This window comes from Pelodiscus sinensis, chromosome 6 (assembly GCF_049634645.1).
Source record: "Pelodiscus sinensis isolate JC-2024 chromosome 6, ASM4963464v1, whole genome shotgun sequence".
NCBI classification, from domain to species: domain Eukaryota; kingdom Metazoa; phylum Chordata; order Testudines; family Trionychidae; genus Pelodiscus; species Pelodiscus sinensis.
Window position 1 is genome coordinate 104,843,611 of NC_134716.1, and position 20,962 is coordinate 104,864,572.

General features: G+C 42.3%; 1 long non-coding RNA gene across 1 annotated transcript; it reads right to left on the bottom strand.

Moving 5' to 3' along the window:
- Nucleotides 1–1,744: 1,744 nt before the first annotated feature.
- Nucleotides 1,745–19,608, bottom strand: LOC142829769 (uncharacterized). Its single transcript, XR_012904520.1, has 3 exons — nucleotides 19,471–19,608; nucleotides 8,396–8,471; nucleotides 1,745–4,939 (listed from the first exon to the last, which is right to left on the bottom strand). It is a non-coding gene; the product is annotated as an uncharacterized LOC142829769 (long non-coding RNA).
- Nucleotides 19,609–20,962: the final 1,354 nt, after the last annotated feature.

Consider the following 20,962-nt stretch of genomic DNA (forward strand, 5'->3'; position numbering starts at 1 on the left):
AGCAAACATGTCAGGATAGGAGATCCAGGAAGTATGTTTCCAGCTGGCCGGGATTTAAACTTCTTGGCCATTGGTAACAGAATGTTTACCAGTTTATGTGAAGCTGTAAGTGTGTCATCAGCATGCCACATGCTTTGATAATTACTCTCACTGGTATTAAAGTTAATCCCAGATCATATAGATCACTTACAAAATACAATAACTAAGACCAGAAATCCATAGCTGAGACAGTCATAAAATTGATGGCTAAACATGCCAGTCTGCCTCTGACATGTCCTGCATGAACTGGAATCTGAGATTCCTGTCTCATGCAGTCTGACAGGAGTCCAGCTCCTCTCTGGATATTAAATAGAGACATCTGAGGCATGGCAGATGAGCTTATGTCAGATCTAGTGTATATCCAGAAGTCACGACCCAAGACTTGTGAACACAACCCATGCCCTTCCTGATTTGTAAAGGAGAGGTATGAGCAACTGGTGCCACTCCTGACCAAAATAGCCAACACATCATTTAGAAAAGGAATCTTCCCCTCTTCTTTCAGACATGTAATAGTTCAGCCAAGACCGAAAAAAACCTACAAGTCTCACCCAGTATCAAACCTCCTGATCTTGATGTGACGGGGCATGGAGAAAGGGGAAGGGCCAAAGAGGAGTCAGGATCCTGAGACTGCCAGGAGAGGCTACTACTCCATGTCTACACTAGAAAATTATTTCAAAATAACAAAATTTGACATCATAACTCCCGATTTAACAAAATCGAAATAGCGTGTCCCACACATCCACACTGATTGGAGTCTGCCTCAGACTTAGAGCCCCTGGAAGCACTCCAGAGAGGGTACCAGGAGGGTGGACACTTCCTGTGGCTCCTTGCTCAGGCAAGCTGTGCCACGTTTCAGAGGCTCCTCTTTACGGCTGTGTCTCTCATGCCACTCCTCCACTGCCTCCCCCTTTGTGGGACACAAAAGGGTTGCAGTCTGCTCTGGTTGCACTTGTGGATGTCACAGCATTCACAACATGGAGCCAGAGCTACTGCAAAGCTGTGCTAGGCTCGTGTGCCTCGTACCGCAGTTTATCCAGACTGCCTGCATGCTGCTCCAGCAGGTTAAGGACCAGCTCAGACCGGAGGCCCTGATCACCCAGCTCATAAGAAGAACAAATAAGGCTCAGATCTGGCAGCAGGCCGAGCAACAGTTTAGAAGGCCCAGCCCTTAGTCAGGGCGAGGCAACAAACAGTACAAACAATTCACCAGCTTAAGGCTCAGTGCAGTTTACAGGCAGAGCTGGGATCAGGTCTCCTCACTGGCCAAGAGCCAACAAGCACAGGGGGTTTCACCCCTACCAGGGGAACCTGCCACCCATGGTGAGGAGTGACAGGCAGGTTGCAGGCCCAACCACTTCACTGCATCCCATCCCAGGGCCCTAACAGGGCCCTAGCAGAGGCTGCCACTGGGTCAGCGAGGATCCTGACCGCAACGAGCTGCCCAACTGACCTCCATTTCCTCCACTGACCTGAGGTCGGCTACCCCTGGGCTGCTTCCTAGTTCCCCCTGGGGGCCTACCTGGCTCCAAAACTGTTCCGTGTGGTCTGCTGGGGATGAAGGTGATGGCAGCATGCCCATGGGCTCCAGGTCAGGCTCATGTATGGGTCCAGGTGGACCGACCCCCAGTCCTCAGGGCATGGCAAGGGCAGCATGCCCATGGGCTCAGCAGCCAGGCTCCAACTGAGCTCTGAGGTCGGCCTTTTATACTTCCAGCCTTTCTGCTTCTTGTGTGTGGGGCTGGGTTGCTCTGGCACAGCCCACCAAGAAGTCTTAGGTAGAGCCCACCGAGGAGTCTTAGCTAGGCTGATTTACTACAATCCTGCACACGCCGGGTCTGGGACTGGTGGCATCACGCAGCTAGAACTCCTCTCCCTGCCCACTGGAGGAGATGAGTGGTCCAGGGTCCAGTTGTGGACTTTGTTGGCCAGTCTGGCGGCGATCCAGCTGTACACTTCTGCATTACTCTTTCTGATATGGCTATCCTAGAGGTTGATCTCCTCCCCCCAGACCTGGTCAGTGGCAGCCGAGGGAGCAGCAGGGGTGCTGGCAGTCATGGGAGGCTCTGAGGGAGTGTTGGGGTCAGTGTGCGAGATCCCTCGGATGATGTTGTGTCACACGGGGCTTTCACAGCTCGGCACAAGAGACAAGCCCTTCTCCTGCTGCCTAGAGTATTAAACTCCGCAGGAGAATGGTAGCAGTGGAGATGCCAGGTGTGGCCAGACTGATCAGAACTGCCATTGACCAATTATTTCAAATTAGCAGCAGCTGAGCATCCACATTAACACTATTTCAAAATAACTATTTCAAAATTAGTGTTAATCCCCGAAGAAAGCGGGAGTACAGATTTTAAAATAACCAGCCCATTATTTCAAAATAACAGTCTTGGTAGTGTGGACGCTCTGCTTATTATTTTTACCTAAGGGGGGTTATTTTGAAATAACTCCCTAGTGTAGACCAGGGCCAAGACAACTGGACTAATAAGGAATGGAATCTAGACATTTTTCTACTTTTTGAGATTCATTTCTAAGCCTAAATCAAGTTCTTAGTTTTTTAGTTTATCGGAACAGTGGCTACGATAACCATTATAACCTTTTCCTTCCACTTCAAGTATAAAAAGGGGGTTGGTTATTTTCCCATCAAGCTCATTATTTCATCAGTCTTTAGGTTTTTTAAACAGTCTTTTTAAACCTTACGCTCTTCAGAATTATTTTCATCAGTCTTAATTATGTTTTTCTTATTAATTTTATTTGCTTATACATTAGCTTTATCATTTATTGAGGAGTATGGCCAAAGTGATGTCAGTTTGTCTGTGTTACTGCTAATAGCTAATCTAATACAAAGAGATAACTATGTGGCCTTAGTAATCCAGGACCAAATTCTGATCCAGCACTTTATTTTGAGAGGTACCTTACTCAATTGACTAGCCCTACTGTAATCCGACTAACGTATTACTTGATGTGAGCAAGGATGTTATAATCTGACCCACACTTTTAGTGGTTTTTGTGAGAACCAAAAGATTAATTGAGAGGGAGCTAGTTAGGCTTCCAGGTGGACTGATTAATATCCACCAAAGATTCTCAGTAGTTCTGACCCCAGTTGCTCAGGCTATGTCTACACTACGGGGTTTTTCCAGCATACTGGAAAAACTCCGCCACGTCCAGGGAACGTGTCTGCTCTTCCACTTTTATTTGAGGGAAAGCAGACGTGCTCTTTTGGAAGCCCTGTATTCCTCCTTCCATGAGAAAGATGGGCTCTTCTGAAAGGGGAGGCTTTTCTGAAGTTTGGCCCAGTGTAGACAGACCAAATTTCGGAAACACCTCTTTCGAAAAAACTATCGGAAAAAGGTATGCAAATTGCGGAGTGCACTTTGCATACCTTTTTCCAATAGATCCCTGTAGTGTAGACATAGCTTTATTGAGAGAAACATGACTCAACACGTCACTAAGGCTAAACTACTATAAACATAATTAAACTAAGAATTAAAAAATAGGATTTTCAAATTGAGGTGAAAATCTGATCAAATGAACAAGTTAGCAGCAATATTAAAATTAAATCATCAGTTTAACCAGATCATCAAATTAAACCAGCAAAGAATCAATCCTTATAAATCCTGAAACAGGAAGTTCATAGAGGTCACCATTTGCTTAGCCACAATTACAGAATTTTTACCCATGACAGGGTAAAATCAACTTTTACCTGGGTGAATATTTAGATGTTTAAACCAAATGATTGTTTATGTCTTGATCCCAATTTCCAGAAGAATTGAAGTTTCCTCAAATTTTACTATTGTGAGGTGGCTAATTTGTTTCATGACCCTTCCACATACACACCTTCACACTCCAGTACAAATTGCTTGTTTCAGTCAGACACTCTTTTAGCAGGATGTTTAGTAGCTCTCTCATTTAGCATTACAAATAGTTGATGGCTTAATTTCTTTGGGCCCTTTCACAAAATTAGAAACAGATTTGGTGATCTTAAGGCAGACTTTAGGACATTTAAATTTAAAGGATTTTTCTTTGGCATCTGCCTGTGTGGTCATTGCAGGAACTCCTATGCATATGAATTCACCCAACCACATATTCACATCCTAAAATAATAGAAAGCTAGGGTATCTCCCACTTAATAAAAACAAAAAGGGGAAACAGAAAAAGGAAAAATAAGATACTTAAAATAAAAAGTGGTTCAGGCTCTTCAGCTCACATAGTCCTGGGACTCACATATAAAAGGAGGAGGAGTTGCAGTTAAGGCCCAGGCAATGATTGTAGGCAAGTGTTCTCTGATACAAGGAGATGGTCCAGGCTAGATAGCTGGGGTGACATCATGAAGTCCTTCCTCAGACATGATCAGTCTCATGGGCTCCGGAACATCAGTCTTTCTGAGACAGCTTGCTGATCCAAAGAGCGGAGCCTTCTCTTCATCTTTGCGGTTGATGATGACTCTCACTTATCCTTGTAAACACGTCTTGTGGAGTCTCTTGTCAAATCAAGTGTGAAATATACCCTGATATAGACAACATGGCCCAGTCATGTTGAGGTGGGCAAGTCCTGGCCTAAGCCTCAATTTGGGAGTCCTGCTTAAGCCAGAAGTTTCCTTAAAACATAAATTGTTGCAATAAACCCCAGATTTCAAAATCAGAAAAATGTGAGGCCAGGTTTGAAGAAGCTGCCCTCAGCCTTCCCATGTGGAAGAAATAGACAGAGAATGCCACATGGCATCAACAGAAGGATTCTAAAAGTCCACAAAAATTAATTATCCACCAGCCAAACCTCTGCTCTTCTCATTCACTCTCAGTACTTCTTTGAACAAATTTAAATTGGTTAGGACTGTCGTCTCATCTTTCCTTCACAAACAATTTACACCAGCTGAGGATTTGCCCCGGTGCTCATAGCTGAATGTCACCTAAATCACATAAAGAAAACAATTACTCTTCTCTCTTCCACTTTGTCTTCCCTGCTAATAAGCTTGACCACACACCTTATCAATCCTATAGCTTCTCCAAGAGGTGAATAATATTCTCCACCAGTGATGTCTGACTCCTTAACAAAATTCCTAACTGTGTAACGTGAGCCCTGGTCTTACCTCCAAGTCTGTCATATGTGTAGGCTGCTGCCAGCTGTTTTGCCATCTTTAGAAATGCCTCGGATCTTGAAAAATGCAATCTTTATTTAATGTGTTTTCAAACAGTGCATACATTAAAATCTTCTGCCTGACTTGTACAAATGCTAGTTATGATGGAAAAGTTTTGAGGGCTGAATGTCATTCTGACAATAACATTTCAATGGGGTTCCTTTTCATGGAAGGAAATAGTTTTGGTTTGGGGGTTTTTTTCCCCTAGAATCATTCAAATGTTTTGCTGGGAGAAATCTTGAGAAGTCATCAAGCCCATCCCTGAGGCAGGATCCAGTAAACTTGGCCATACCTTCTAGGTATTTGTTCAACGTGTTCTGAAAAACCTCCAGTGATGGGGCTCCCACAATTGACCTTGAAAGCCTAGTCCAGAGTTTAACTACCCTTCTAATTAGAAAGTTTATTCTAATAGTTACTGCAACTCATCTGATGAAGTGGGTTTTCCCCATGAAAGCTCATGACCAAATAAATGTGTTAGTTTCTAAGGTGCGACAAGACTGCTGGTTGTTTTTAAAGCTAAAGACTATTCCAGCTGCCCCTCTGATACTTAAAGACTGCTATCTGGTCTCCTTTCAATCTTCTTTTCTCAAGACTAAACATGCCCAGTTTTTAAACTTTTCTTCATTAGTCAGATTTTCTACACTTTTTATCTTTGTTGTTGCTCTCTTTCCAATTTGTCCACATCTTTCCTAAAGAATGTTACCCAGGTATAGACACAGTACTCCAGATGAGACTTCAACCAATGCCACAAAAAGAAGGACAATTACTTTCCATGTGTTACATACAACACTTCTGCTAAAATACCCCAGAATGATATTAGCATTATTTGCAACTACATCATATTGTTGACTTATATTCAGTTGGTGATCCACTATAAACCTCAGATCCTTCAGGTGCATACATGAACTCGAAAGCACAATCAGAAATTGTCAAATCAGATCTTCATTAGTTTTAAAGCAACTTTGAAGAATCTTTCCAACCATAATTTTAACATTGCAACAGTGATACAGGTAGCTATCATTATGTGTCAGTCATGTAAGCATGCACCACCAAACTGTACTAAGATTTTCTAATGCATATAAAGCAACAACATTAAAAAAGAGAAAAAATTAGTTTTAGATGTCTTTTATGTCTGTCTTTTCATGGGGACAACCATTATAATGGAATAACTGGTTTGTAACGTACACCTGCAATATTTTATCACTCGCTGTGATATTCTAAATATTGTGTGTGATTTCCTCACTGAGATATGAATGGGTTTACACATGGAAACATAGAGGTTTGCATGTATAAAATGTTACTCAAAAATAGTTTTGGAAACCCTTTGAAAATTTGCCCAAATATTGCTTTCCAAGGAGAACCTCTCTTATAAAAAACATATTTAACTGATCTCGCATATATAATTTGTAAATAATGAGTTGGAGTTTCACTATAAAGAGGTTATTTTACACCTACTGTAGGCAGAAGGGAATAGGAAGGCAAAAACACACAATAGCCTGAATCTAAAAATGATGCGTTCACAGATAGTGAGATAATTATTTGCTGGGGATATTTTTTTCAAATTCTGAAATTTCAACAAAATTGCTTACTTCAAAAAAGAAGAAAATTTCAAAATATTATAAAGTAAAATGTAGGTTCCTTTTTTTATCACTTCTAGTTTATCTTTACATGCGAAGTCAATTAAAAACATACCATTCAAAAGTAGAATTAGCATGCTGCATTTGTAGAGGTCACAGGGATCAACTGTGATTCATTGACAATTATTGCTGTGAAAATATAGAAGAATGTTTCACTACAGAACACAAGGGGAACATGTTTTCAACCCTTTTATCAGTCTTCACAGTCATCCTGAGTAAAGAAAAACTAATCTTCATTCAAAGGATTTAAAATTTGTATTCAGGTCATCTCCTTCCAATGTGAGCAGCAAAATGAAAAAAGAAGCAGGGAAACCTGCTCAAATGGGCAAAAGGGGAAGCAGCATAATGTTCCTTTTTCTCTCACCCCCAACAGCTTTTCTATGGGCGTATCTAGACTACAGGGTTTTTTCGAAAAAAAGTGGCCTTTTTTCAAAAAAACTTCCCCTGCATCTAGACTGCCGCCGCGTTCTTTCAAAATTAAATCGAAAGAACACAGCGGTTTTTTCAACCATGGTAAACCTCATTTTACTTTCAAAAGTGCTCTTTTAAAAAAAAAGGCATTCTTGAATGCAAACAGGGCTTTTTCAAAAGAGAGCATCCAGACTGCCTGGGTACTCTCTTTTGAAAAAGCGGCTCACTTTTTCGAAAGAAGTGGTTGCAGTCTAGACACTCTCTTTCAAAAAAGCCTCTTTCGAAAGAGGCTTGTAGTCTAGACCAGTGGTCCCCAACACGGTGCCCGCAGGCGCTATGGTGCCCGCAGGGGCATTTGTCTGCGCCTGCCAAGTGCTCAGGGCTGACCTGGCCCTGGGCATGTGGCGCATGCATGGTGCCGGAGCCGGCCCCGGGCGCATGGCGCACGGTGAGCGCCAGCCCCAGGGGCGCCGCGGATTGACCGCCCGCGCTCTGGGCACGCGGCGCATGGGGGGAGCGCAGACCCCGGGCGCGCGGTGCTTGGGGGGGAGCGCCAGCGCTAGCCCCGGGCGTGCGGCACTTGGAGAGCGCCGGCCCCCGGGCGCACGGTGCTTGGGGAAAGAGGGGAGAGAGCGAGACCCAGCACTGGCCCCGGGAATGTGGCTATGGGGGGGGCCCGGCCCCGGGAATGCGGCTATGGGGGGGGCCTGGCCCCGGGCACTCGGGGGGGACCCCGCCCCCAGGCGCGCAAGGGGGGGCCCTGCCCCCTGGAGCCCGGCAACCCCAAATGGTTGGGGACCACTGGTCTAGATATAGCCTATGTGAGCAACATGCAGTTAGTGGGGGAGGGGCAATATAAACTGGGGTGGAGGAAGGAGACAACTACTTGTGTATCATTTTGCCCTGAGAAAGTATCAATGGGAATAAACACTGGTCCTGTCAACATTCATCTTTATAGATGCGTGATCCATTCTTCAAAATACCCTTGAAGAGTTTGGCTATACAGGCAAGGACTGTCTTCTAAGAAATTCACAATGTAGTAGGTAATAGGTATCCCAGAGAATAGTCCCCAAATGCATCTGCTCTTGCCAACTTTCATTTTATCCTCTTCTTTGTTTGGAGGAGAGGTGACAGATGCAGAGAATATCAGTTAATGAACATGAGGGAGCTGGCTACTTACATGCACGGGAAGAATTGCTTTATGAATCCGAATAGCATGTATTTTACTGGAAGTACTGTTTTACTCACATCCTCTCCTGCAAAGTGAAATAAAACACTATGAAAATAGTTCATACATTACTATGTAGTTAGACAAAATATAACTTATATTTCATGATGTATTTTTAGATCTTGCACTCGGTATATTTTAATACATACATCACAGTATATCCTGTTAATTATTTATTTTCTTATTTAAGGAGCAATGTTAAACTTAGATACTGTGGCATTAGGTGTTCTAACAGGAAGGGGGGAGAAAGAGAGACTAGCCTATTAATTTGTAGATGAACATAAGAGTTTATGATCTTTACAGTGATCAAATAATCTTTGTTTTATGGTCATACTGGAGAATTTGGGGGCTGATTGTCAGCTGATGTAAATCAACAAAACTGCATTAAACTCAAGCGAGCCACATTGATATCAACGGAGGCTCAAATATTTTTATTTATTCTGGCACATAAATGCACTGTGCCCAGTTGAGTGAAAACATGAATAGGTAGCACACTTATTGATGTTTTACCAGTTTGGTGTATAATGTTGCTTTCCATACCTTTCTGGGCTGTATTCTTTGGGAGTGTGTTTGTCCCAATATGGGATGCATTATACCTTGCTTTGTTCTAGCTCAGTCCTTGAAATTCTTTGATGATTCTTTTCCTGTGTCTCCTTTCTGTTCCTTTCTCTCCTGATCTGGCTGGTGTGGTTATTACTAGAAAAATCCTCCATTCACTGATGGGAATTTGAATAATTGTCCAGATTCTCTATTCAGAGAATACCTTATATCCCAAGCCAGAAGATCAGATTCTGAGCATGATTACATGCTGTAAAACTGGAACAACATCTATTTCAGGGCAACTTGTCTGCATTCAAATTGGTGTCACAGAAATTAAAAATTCGGCTGGAGTTTCTATTTCTTTATTTCACTGTAGATTTACCTCCCACACAACTCTGGCTGCCAATAATTTGACTAGCTCTGACATACTGGATACAGGACTTCTAACTTTTAACAGTTACATTCCATATCCCTTTGCAGCTATAGAACTTTAGCTTGTCTATACCTGGAAGCTTCTGTTTACTACAGACACTTCATATGCCAACCCCAAAGTCCATTCAACAATTTAAATTTTTTACAGTTTCAATAGATTCATAGAATCATAGAACACTAGAACTGCATGCATGGCAGGACCAAGCACCATCTAGATCAAGGCTACTCAACTTTCAAAGCCCCTGGGGCCACAATAATACTCCCAGCACATGCTGAGAGCCACAACTTAAGTGTGGGTGCATATTCATGCAAATATATGCAAATAGCTTTTTCCACACTGAAAGGCATGAATACAAAAGATTAAGCAAGACTACACAACACACAGGCCCATTAAAGTCAGTTCTGCTGATATTAATAAAATGCAATATTTACCTGATTTCCACCCATATGACAGCACTTTTAATGAGCAATGACAGGCCAGGAATTTAACTACAAAAATACATAGTAACAGAAGACCATTGTATAGACTACTTTTTTGTTTTGGCTCCCACCTGTGGGCTGCAAACAAACAGGCCGTGGGCCACATGTGGCCCATGGGCCATGTGTTGAGTAGCCCTGATCTAGATTGCTTTAATCAAGTGAGCAAATTCTAAATGTCCAAGATGTTTTAAATTCAGCACAGTGTTATTTGCTGTGGATCTAATTCTCACACTAGTTTGGTGTACAGCACTTTAGTACTCTCTCTTTAAGGCCCATTTACAGTGCCAGAGCAAAATAAGAGAGCCCCAATGTAAATGAGAATCAGCTCCTCTAGTATTTTAATTTACTGTCTGTTGCTAGCAAACCTCTTGTGTCGTAAAAAAAATTCTCTTCATTCAGGGATTAGACCAGCATATGTGTATGGTATTTGGGTTTTTTGTTACTCAGATTTTTAAAATAAGTGCTCCTAACTGTTCCCTCCTTTAGTCTATAGCTGGTATGATGTTGCATGATAAATGCATGCAAAGGGTCTGATCATGCAGTTCTCACTCATGCAAAATTCCCTTTGAAACCAGTGGGAATTTTGCTGCAGTAAGAGCTGCAAAGATCAGGCTAACTGATTTTACATACTATAGTCTGCACTGAAATCAGGGATGTTGCACAGAATGCTCCAGCTTCTGTTTCACCAAAGTCAATGGGACCTTAAATCAGCAGAGAATTTACCCCAGATAGTTTCCCTTGCCCTACTCTTGTGAGTGAATAAAGCATCACTCTTCCATATTATTGGCTCCTATTAAATACAGTTCCCTATTAGATTGTTCTTATGCTGTAGAATCTAGACATTTTGCAATTAATGAAAAATTAATGACTGCAATTTCTTCTTAAAACAAGCGAGCTCTGTAGCCCTCTTTTGAGCATAAATTATGAAATACACTTCTGCAGATAAATTATCTAGAGCCAGATCAATCAGCGCGTTGGTATAATTCTTACATTTTTGCCTTGGGGCACATAACTGACATTTTGTATATGTAAAGTACTGGAGCTTTTCATATGTCAAAGTTTAAACCACAGAAAGAATCTTCTAGCAGATTACAATAGAAGCTGGTTGTAGACATTTAACATGGCCTATTATCTGTGCATGCCATATTAACTAAAAATTAAACACAGGCTGCACTCCACAGTGAGGCAAGTTGAACAAACAATGGAACCCTTATGTCTGAATTGCTTTTGGCCCTATCCAGTCCAAATGAGTTTCTGCAGCTGTTGGCTCACAGGAACTTCCATTAGTATCCCAAACTGCACCCATCCAATTCTAATTCTTGGTAGTAAGTACAGAATGCTGCACTGGGAGCTTTATGCATTCACATACACCCACTCCATAACCAAGGGGTGGTTGAGGATACTGCTGTGCCTGTGTATTGGGTATGGCTATTGGGTATTTGGAAATGACAAATGACATGGAAGCAAAGTCTGAGAAATGATGTATCATCAGTTAGAGAGTAATTTTAAAACTCCTGGGCTGCGCATGGTAGGATCTTCCTAATTGGAAGATTTTTAAGTAAATTAGAAAGAGTGAAGAGAGACATCATGAGGTCTAAAGATTATCCCTTTCATCTACCCCTAAAAAAATGGGCAAGAGAAACACCCCCTCCTTCGTTGCCCAAGCCACGGTTCCACACTAAGGCTTGGGGATGGGTTGCATTTGGGAAGGGAGTTATTTCCTAAAATCTTCAATCACTATCTCACCTGCAGCTGCACTCTGAATTTCAAGTTCAGAATGCATCTGCAGAAGAGCTATCACGAGTAGCAGTGTATACTGTGGTTCCATTACTATGGAGAAACTGTGGGCTTGTCTATACTAGAAAGTTTTGCTACTTTAAGTATACCAATATAGTGAAAGTGGGAAAACCCAACTAGCATGAATGAAGTTATACCAGCATAAGAGGGGCAAAAGGGATGTGTTTTGGTAGTTCCCACTATGGGAGAAGGCAAAAAAGGACAGGATGGGCTGGGTTCCACGAGACTTCCAGCACCCAGGACATACAGAACAGGCCTGAGATTTGGTAGGATTTGGACGGTGATTTGGAGCCATGCTGGCTGGTTTCCAGCAATCAGACTGCCATTCCTCCATTATCTAAATCTCTGGAAGTGAGGCTAGTCACCTTTTTGGGGCAGGGAAAGAATTTTTCCCTATTCCACCGGGCTGGCCTGGACTCATTGGAGTCTTTCCTCCTCACAATCAAATCTAGGTGTTGGGTTTGGGCTACTGGAAGGCTGGAATTCCTCCCCTCCTGATGGTCCCAGTTTGGACATATATGAGAGTCATTTAGTTGGTAGGTGCCTAGTGCAGAAACTTGCTGATTTAGGCTCCAGCTCCAAAAAAGTAACATATGGGGTAAAATTAATATATTGAAAATGAATGTCCTTTCCAGAATTTTTTGCATCCTGAGACGCCTCCCTCTTTCTATTCCTCAAACTTATTTTAAGAAATTCAGTAATATTTTTAGAATGTTTTTTGGGACACAGGAAAGAAAGCTAGACCGACTGTAAACAGCTTACAGTTTCCCATATCTCTGGAAGGATTATATTTTCATAATTAGGAAAATTATCACATCTCCTTGTGGTTAAGCCAGGCATCAATGTGGCTGTTTGATGTGACCACACTAATCCCATCTTTGCTACAGGTTGAACAAGAATTGGAATACCCTCACTCCCTTTCAGGCATTATGGGATCAAATTATTATAGAGGTGGTAGCTCCAGAGCCCTCCACCTCCCACCACTCCCCCTTCCCAGCAATAACAGTTTTAAGGCAGCTTGATCAAACATGGCTAGAAAGTCCTGCTTCCATCTATTTTCCCATGTAGACGCAATCTTTTGACATGACGCTATGCTTAAAATTAGTGCCAAAACATTGATGTGAGGGACTGGGTGAAGAAAGGAATTGAAACTGTGCTGTAGCTAATTGGCAATAATAAATGTAAACCATTTGTAGATCTTCAGCAACAAATTGGCTTTCTCTTCTCCAGAGCATAGAAGTATCTCTATTTAAAGCATTTAATTATTAATATATTTGGACCAGATACATTGAGAGCTCCAAAACCTCCAGAATGTTTATTTTAAAGGAAACTTTCTGAATTTACTCTGGCAGTGGTATAACCTTTTATGGTTTTCTCGCCTAAGAAACTTGCCAAAGATCAATAATTTAAGAGTTGCTTTCAACAGCTATTTGGATACACAACTACCTTCAGTCCAATGGAATATACTTATATCTAATGTTCAAAAAGCAACTATAAACCTGAGACTATGACTTAGTCACCAGAAAACACTTTTTTAAATATACAGATCCCCACATAAACTCATGATAATGGACTTTATAAATGCTGTCTGCTCTTGAAAAAGTAACTCTTGATGCTACATTAGCGTTTATGTTTTCAGGGTGTCCCTGTATTACAAGTTTCTGTTATGAGAAGGCAAAGGGACAAATTTGATACTGGAACCTACATTGAAACTTCTCCTGAAGTTTTCATTCATTGGAACTTAGCTGGAAATTAGCTGGTAACAAGGTGGTATAGTTCCAACGTGCAGCTAAAAAATTAATCCTGCAAATATGGAAATGACGTTGGAGCTAATGAATAACTGGCATTCCGCAAAAAGGGAATGCCTGGAAAATTCAAAGTAATTTGGACTGACTTTTTAGAAATCTATGATTAACATAGTTCCTGAAGATAGATATGTCACTTCCCCTCTCCTGCTTTTGTCCTAACCCTCTTTCTTTTGTGAATCATGACGGAGCTGATATTTTCTGTATTTGAAAAAATAATTAAAAATTTTAAATAGAAAGGGAACATCATAGCCATCCTGAGTGTTATATGGACCCAGCAGAGTAGGAGATAGTTAGACACAGAAGGAGCTGAGAGAAACCCAGTTGCCTGCTGTGGAGACTTTATTGTTCTGGCAGCAAAACAGAAAACAGCACGAAAATGGGACTTTGCATTGGGGGTGAGGGAGTGCTCAAACATTAAAGGGAGAGGACATCACACCCAAGACATCTCGTCATGAGACGGGCATGGTGTCTATTTCCCATGGGGAACAAGCACAAAACAGGGTTGGGGCACTATCATGAGAGACACCCCACCATCAGGAGCAGGGATGCTAGTGGAGGCATCCAGAGAACCTCCTAGTGTGATGATTGACTTTCCTGTTGTGAGACTCTTCAAGAATTCTCAAAGCAGCAATGTCGTGCAAGTGACTACGCTGGGCTGTCCCCCAGTGAGAATCCTGGAAGTAATTTGACTAATAAAGTTGCAGCCTCATTAAAACCAATATGATGTGTTCTTGCTTTCTTCTGTGCAGTGAGCACAGCAATGGTGCCTTATACTACAGGCTGAACCTCTCTAGACTGGAATCCTTGGGACCTGATCAGTCCCAAACCAATGAATTTGCCAAACCCCGGGAATTCAATATTGTAGCAAGTGGGTCTTTATTTTTATTTTGCTGAGGTGAAAAAATGGAACAATGCTTGCAGTGCTGCTCAATAATGTCTGATTGTACCCTATATAAATGTATGCTTAGCCACAGCTTATCAGCTTTCTTCATAACAAAGTGTTAGCAGTGTTACATAATTTTATTGTATTGCCACAAGGAAATAAGTAGATAAATCATTAATACCATGCTTACACTTAGCAGAATTACCTACACTTCCACTGCTTGCATGGCTCTTAGAAGACATTGAGGGGTAAATTAGAGCTTAATAACCACATAGAACAGTAAAACCTTATGGGACTGTGGGAAACTTAGCCATTCCCATAATAAGCAGACATCCGGCTAACTAAAATCATGCTGAACCACAGATGTTCCTGGACCAGAGAGGTTCAACCTGTTGTATATGTTATTCTGGATTGGAAACTGAAATAAACTATCCAGGTCTAACTGGATCTACACTAAGGCTTTTACCAGTATAACTATTTTGGCAAACTCTTAACTAACTGAGGGTACGTCTACACTACAACGTTAATTCGAACTAACTTAGTTCAAATTAGTTAATTCGAACTAAGCTAATTCGAACTAACGGATCCAGACTAAAAAACTAGTTCAAATTAGCGTTTTGCTAATTCAAACTAGCATGTCCACATTAAGTGGACCCTGAACCAGGCTTAAGGATGGCCGGAAGCAGTGCCGGCAGGGCATCAGAGGAGGACTTAGAGCGTGGAGATGCTGTCTCAGGCTAGCCGAGGGCTGTGCTTAAAGGGTCCCGACCCCCACCCCGGACAGACAGTTCTCAGGGGTGTCCCGCTTGCAAAGCAGTCCTGGCTTGGATTGCCCGGAGTACCCACACTGGGCACATCACAGCACTTGGCTATCAGACCGGCTGCACTTGCCGCAGGCTGCCATCTGGGGAGAGGGGGCAATTGGGGGCTGCAGGAGAGTTTCCACCCCCAGAAGCCTGCAGAGCCAGCCCAGTCCTCCCCATCGGGGGCGTTTACCCCATTCCTCCCTCACCTCCTTCCACTTACCCTTCCCTAGCCCCTCTTCTTGATGTACAAAATAAAGGACAATTGTGTTCAAAAATGGAATCTGTCTTTATTGAATAAAACTGGGGGAGACTGGGAAAAGGAGGTGGGAGAGGGGAAGAGAGAGGCTAGGAGAGGGGAGGGCAACTAAAATGATCAGGGGTTGGGAACAGGTCCCATATGGAGAGAGGCTAAAGAGACTGGGACTTTTCAGTTTAGAAAAGAGGAGACGGAGGGGGGACAGGATAGAGGTCTCTAAAATCAGGACTTGGGTGGAGAGGATGCATACAGAAAAGTTCTTCATTAGTTCCCATAAAGAAGGACTAGAGGACACCAAAGGAAAGGAATGGGTAGCAGGCTTCAAACTAGTAACAGAAAGTTGTTCTTCACAAAGCAAAGAGTCAACCTGTGGAACTCCTTGCTGCAGGAGGCTGTGAAGGCTACAACTAGAACAGAGTTTAAAGGGAAGTGAGATCAAGTTATGGAGGTTGGGTCCATGGCGTGCTATTAGCCAGGGGGTAGGAGTGGTGTCCCTGCCCAAGGTTTGTGGAAGGCTGGAGAGGGATGTCACGAGACAAATGGCTTGGTCACTGTCTTTGGTCCATCCCCTCCAGGGTCCCTAGGGTTGGCCGCTGTCGGCAGACAGGTTACTGGGCTAGATGGACCTTTGGTCTGACCCAGGACGGCCATTGTAAGCTCAGGGCTCAGGGTCGGGGTTGTCTCAGTGGACCACCTTGATTTTCATGCACACCTGCTCCTGGGTGGCCAGGCTGGCAGCTCTCCTGCCCTAGCCAGCCACTTTCCTGTGCCTAGTGCGGAGGTCGTGGACGAGGTCCACGATGTCCGCACTAGCCCAGACGGGTGCCCGCCTCTTGCGGTCCCGGGCAGGCTCCCAGAAGCCGCCAGCCTGGTCCCGGGAAGAGGGGGAGGGCTGGGGGGCATCAGGTGGGTGGCTCGATCTGTGCCAGGTGCAGGGTCTGCTGGCTGGGTGCTGGCAGGCTTGCACCTGGCACGGGCACTGTAGCCAGCCCGTGCTCCTTTAAGGGGTCCGGGGCCGGGAGAGGGGCAGACAAGTTTCCCTGGTGTTGGCCAGAGTGGCCACCAGGGAAAGCTGGGGAGGGCTAGCCTCCCACTAGTTCGAATTAAGGGGCTACACACCCCTTAATTCGAACTAGCTAGTTCGAACTAGGCTTAATCCTCGTAAAATGAGGTTTTCCTAGTTTGAACTAAGCGCTCCGCTAGTTCGAATTAAATTCGAACTAGCGGAGCGCTAGTGTAGCGCCTATTAAAGTTAGTTCGAACTAACGTCTGTTAGTTCGAACTAACTTTGTAGTGTAGACATACCCTGACATAGTTAACTGTATGCAGTGTTGTTGTAGCCTTGTTGGTCACAGGATATTAAAGAGACAAGATGTGAGAAGTAACATCTTTTATTGGACCAACTTTTGTTGGTCAGTGAGAGAAAGAAAAAACTTTTGAGGTTACACAGAGTTTTCCTTCAGCTCAATGGACATACTGGTTATCTAGTTATACTGGTAACACTTAAGCGTAATCCAGCCTTGTAACAGATGACAGACACTTTTGATTAATCACAAGTAAAATAACTCATCCAGACCATCATTAGGAGCCACATATATATTTAATATATTTTCCACAATGACCTAAACAGTGTGTGGTGTATTGTAGTCAGCATGCTTGTTTTCATTACCTTGTTGTATGTAAGAAAGTGGATTTAGATAATTTCAGTGCTCATTGCAAGCATCTGAAATTCCAGTTCATTTAGATTATTAATATTGATCATTTCAACACCTACTTTAAATGTTTAATTTTCTTTGTGTGCTTTATTTTTTGTGGGCACCTTAGAGCAGCCACGTGAATAATACCTAATGCTCCTTCAGCTCATTTATGATTTATTAAGAGAACCAAATATGGGAGACTACATTAACTGATTGTATGTTTTTGTTCTTCAATTATAAATGTCAGAAATTTAAACAGAATGCACATTAATCTTCATTTAGATATGTATTTCTCCATAAATTAAAATTATTGCAGTGGTGGTCTGTTAATCAAAAACAGGATTAAATCACTGGATCTGATTCTCATTAACAAGAAGGTCCTTTTACTCCACTCTGGAAGTGTAAACGGGCTGTCAAGTAGGTGTAAGTTATAGTTACACCTTCCTTAAGAATGTTTTACACTGCCAGACTGGTGTAAATGGGTCTTAGTGTAAATAAGAATTAGGCCCATAGGCTGTGTCTACACTGGCCCCTTCTTCGGAAGAGGCATGCTAATTTCTAACTTTGGAATAGGGAAATCCGCGGGGGATTTAAATATCCCCCGCGGGATTTAAATAAACATGGCCACCACTTTTTTTCCGGCTTGGGGAAAAGCCGAAAAGAGCGTCCAGACTAGCGCGATCCTCCGGAATAAAGCCCTTTTCTGGAGGATCTCTTATTCCTACCTGAAGTAGAGATCCTCCGGAAAAGGGCTTTATTCCAAAGTTAGAAATTAGCATGCCTCTTCCGAAGAAGGAGCCAGTCTAGACGTAGCCATAGTGTTTAGCATTGCCCAAACTGATTCCCCATCAAATTCAGCTCTTCAGCTACACTAATATTTTAAACTTTCTTCCAGTTTTGATCAAATAACTATACAAGATTGTTTACGTCCTATTGGTGCAATTTAGCGTCTGAAGCTAAAGGGGTGATAGATGTGGGCAGAATTTGGCACTCCTGCATAAGCCTGAAGTAATATTTTAGTCTGAAAGTCCTCCCTACCACTTTTATTTAGAATGCTAGAATACTGTGGGCACTTTTATAACGGTTGATCCTTGTTTCTCGTGGTTTAGAATGCATTCTAATGGAAATTCCACCACCAGCTTTAGTAGTGATAGTGCCTTGACATGAGAAATTTCCAAACCATCCATCCGATTTCCATATTGTGGTCAAGTATTACAGCAGTCGGCAATTGCTTATATATAAACTAACAAAATATATAGTTTGAAAGGTCAAGGGATTTTTCTATTGTTTGAAGTTGGGATTCTGTTTATCTCTTGCTGCAGCTATTACATAACTGCTCCTTTTAGCCAACAAACAAAAGGTCACTCAGAGGGTGGACTGAAGTGGTTGGCCCAATGTGAAGTAAACAAACGTGGCTCAGCTGGTTGAGCACAACACTGAGGTTCACTGGCAATTCTGGGTTTGTGAAAGCAGATCCTTGGCAATGTGTGACAAGAGTAACCTTCAGAGAAATCCAAAGTGAAAGCGGCTTTTCTGAAGCCAGAGTTTAGGAAAATGCATTTTTGAAATCTTGGCTAGGATCTGCCTCTCCTCCCCCCACTGGGCTTTGTTTCAAGATCTTCCATTTGTAGTAACCAGGTTTTATACCATTCAAGTAATCTGGCTTGCCCAGTGCCTGCCTTGTCTCTAACTGTGGCATTGGTTAGGGAGGGGTGTCACAGTCCCTTTACCCACCTTACATTCAGGCCACGAACTGCTTCAGACTCTGCTTCATCTGAAGTTATAGTTCAGTTTCTCCTCAAGGCACCAAGCAGTCACTGTCCCGCTCCAGTATCTACTGTATCTAACCCATCTACCAGTTTCTGTGCACATTGCTATGAAATTTGAGGTCATAACCACAAAACAAAACAGGCCAGGTAGCAGAAACAATTAAAGCAGCAGGACCAGCTGGGGACACCCCAACCTCCACCCCCACCACTGCACTCACAGATCCCACACTGTGCAGAGGACGCCTCTCTCGAACCACTAGGCTCAGCATTGTATCCTTTCTCCTCCTAGCCATCTAGCCTTTGGGAAAGTGTAACCCAGAGGCACTGAGACCACTAAAGGGAGAGTACAGCCTTAGCTAAGAGCCAGTTGTCCCTTCATCAGCTGTCCCTCCCCACATTACCCATCTCCCTTCCCTTGTTTCTGCTTTTAGCCAATTTCTCATAACTAAATCTCAGCCCACTTTCCAAAAAGAATCTTGGAACTAACATGACATTTGTTAGTCATTCACTCCACTTTTATGTTTTAGCCTCATCACCTTCCCCCCAGTATCTGTCTTACCGCTTTAGATTGTAAACACTTCAGGGCAGGGACTATGTGCTACCGTCTTTGGGCAGCGGCTGGCACAATGGCGCTCTGATCATGGTTAATCCTTAAAAACTACAGTAAGAAATATAACAACAAAAGCAGATTTTCCCGGCAGAGCTAGAGAAAGAAAACAATGAAATATAAGAAGAGATAGAAAAAACATGCATGTAGTCAGCACTATAGCATTCTGGGGCACATCAGCCTATTCTGAAATCATTATTGGAAACAAAGCTGTCACACTGTAACCAGACGCTGCATTTAAGGAGATTTGGAATAACTGTCGTGACAATACAATTTTTTCCATGAAAGAATAAATCATGTAGCCTTAACTATATCATTAGTGGCAATTAAATCTATTGTAAGGGTTCAAAAACTTCACCATCATTATTATAAAAGCATATTCTCACTCACTCAAAAATGTCTCAGAAATTCTCCTTTTGGATTGATATGTTCCATGCTTGAACACAGTCAGAACATGAAGTTTATGATCTGTAACTTTGAGCAACATCTGTTCTGCTATTTTTCAGTTAGATGAGTAACACAATTATATTTTCCCATAGATATAGATATGTATAGAGAAGGACATTTTAAAAAGCATATATATACTTCTAATTATTGCTGAATTTCATTAGGGATCAAGTTTTCAGATACTGACATCCACTTTTGTAAATGTAAGAGTTGTTGCAAAGTCTGCATCTGCTGCAACTTAGTGAGGATTAGACTTCTGATTAATTTGGAAGAGGGGAATTTAAATACAAGGATGTATATTTTTTTTTAAAATCGGTACACAGAGGACGTACAGAACAATATGAAGGTATGAAATTCTATAGTGACTCAGTCAGGACTTAATTTTTAACACTTATTTCTTCTGCCTCTTTCCCAGTGTCACCATATTGAGATATGATTGACTGATACAGTATAAGATTGCCAGGCTTGTGATTTTTAATATTTATCTTAAATTCCCAATTCCTAGAGCTGTGTGAATACATAAGAATCTCAGCTTTCATTGTTTAAAAAAGGAAGTTTCTAGACTTCCTTATTCCAGAGAAAAGCTGAAAATGTGATCTGAGTGCACCCTAAATGTTTAAAAGTCAGAAAGCAAATAAAAAGAACGCCACAATTATTATTATTTTTACATCACATCATATTTTAAAGACAATATCATGATTTTAGAGAGCCTGACTTGTAATTTTTGACTATTTGAAACCGGCAGTGCTGCTTTCTTTTCCCCTGTTAGAAACAAGAAATGGAATGCCAATATCTATATTTTAAAGTTAAGGCAAAGTCTTGGCAGGACACCAGCAAATCCACTGACATATATGCAACAACATAAAACCAGATATACCGTCAAACATAGCTCTCTGTTATATGTTTGTACAGTGCCTGCCACAGTGGAGTTCTGGTCCATGACTGGGGCTCCTAGGCATTTTTGCAACCCAAACAATAACATAAATAATTATAACCT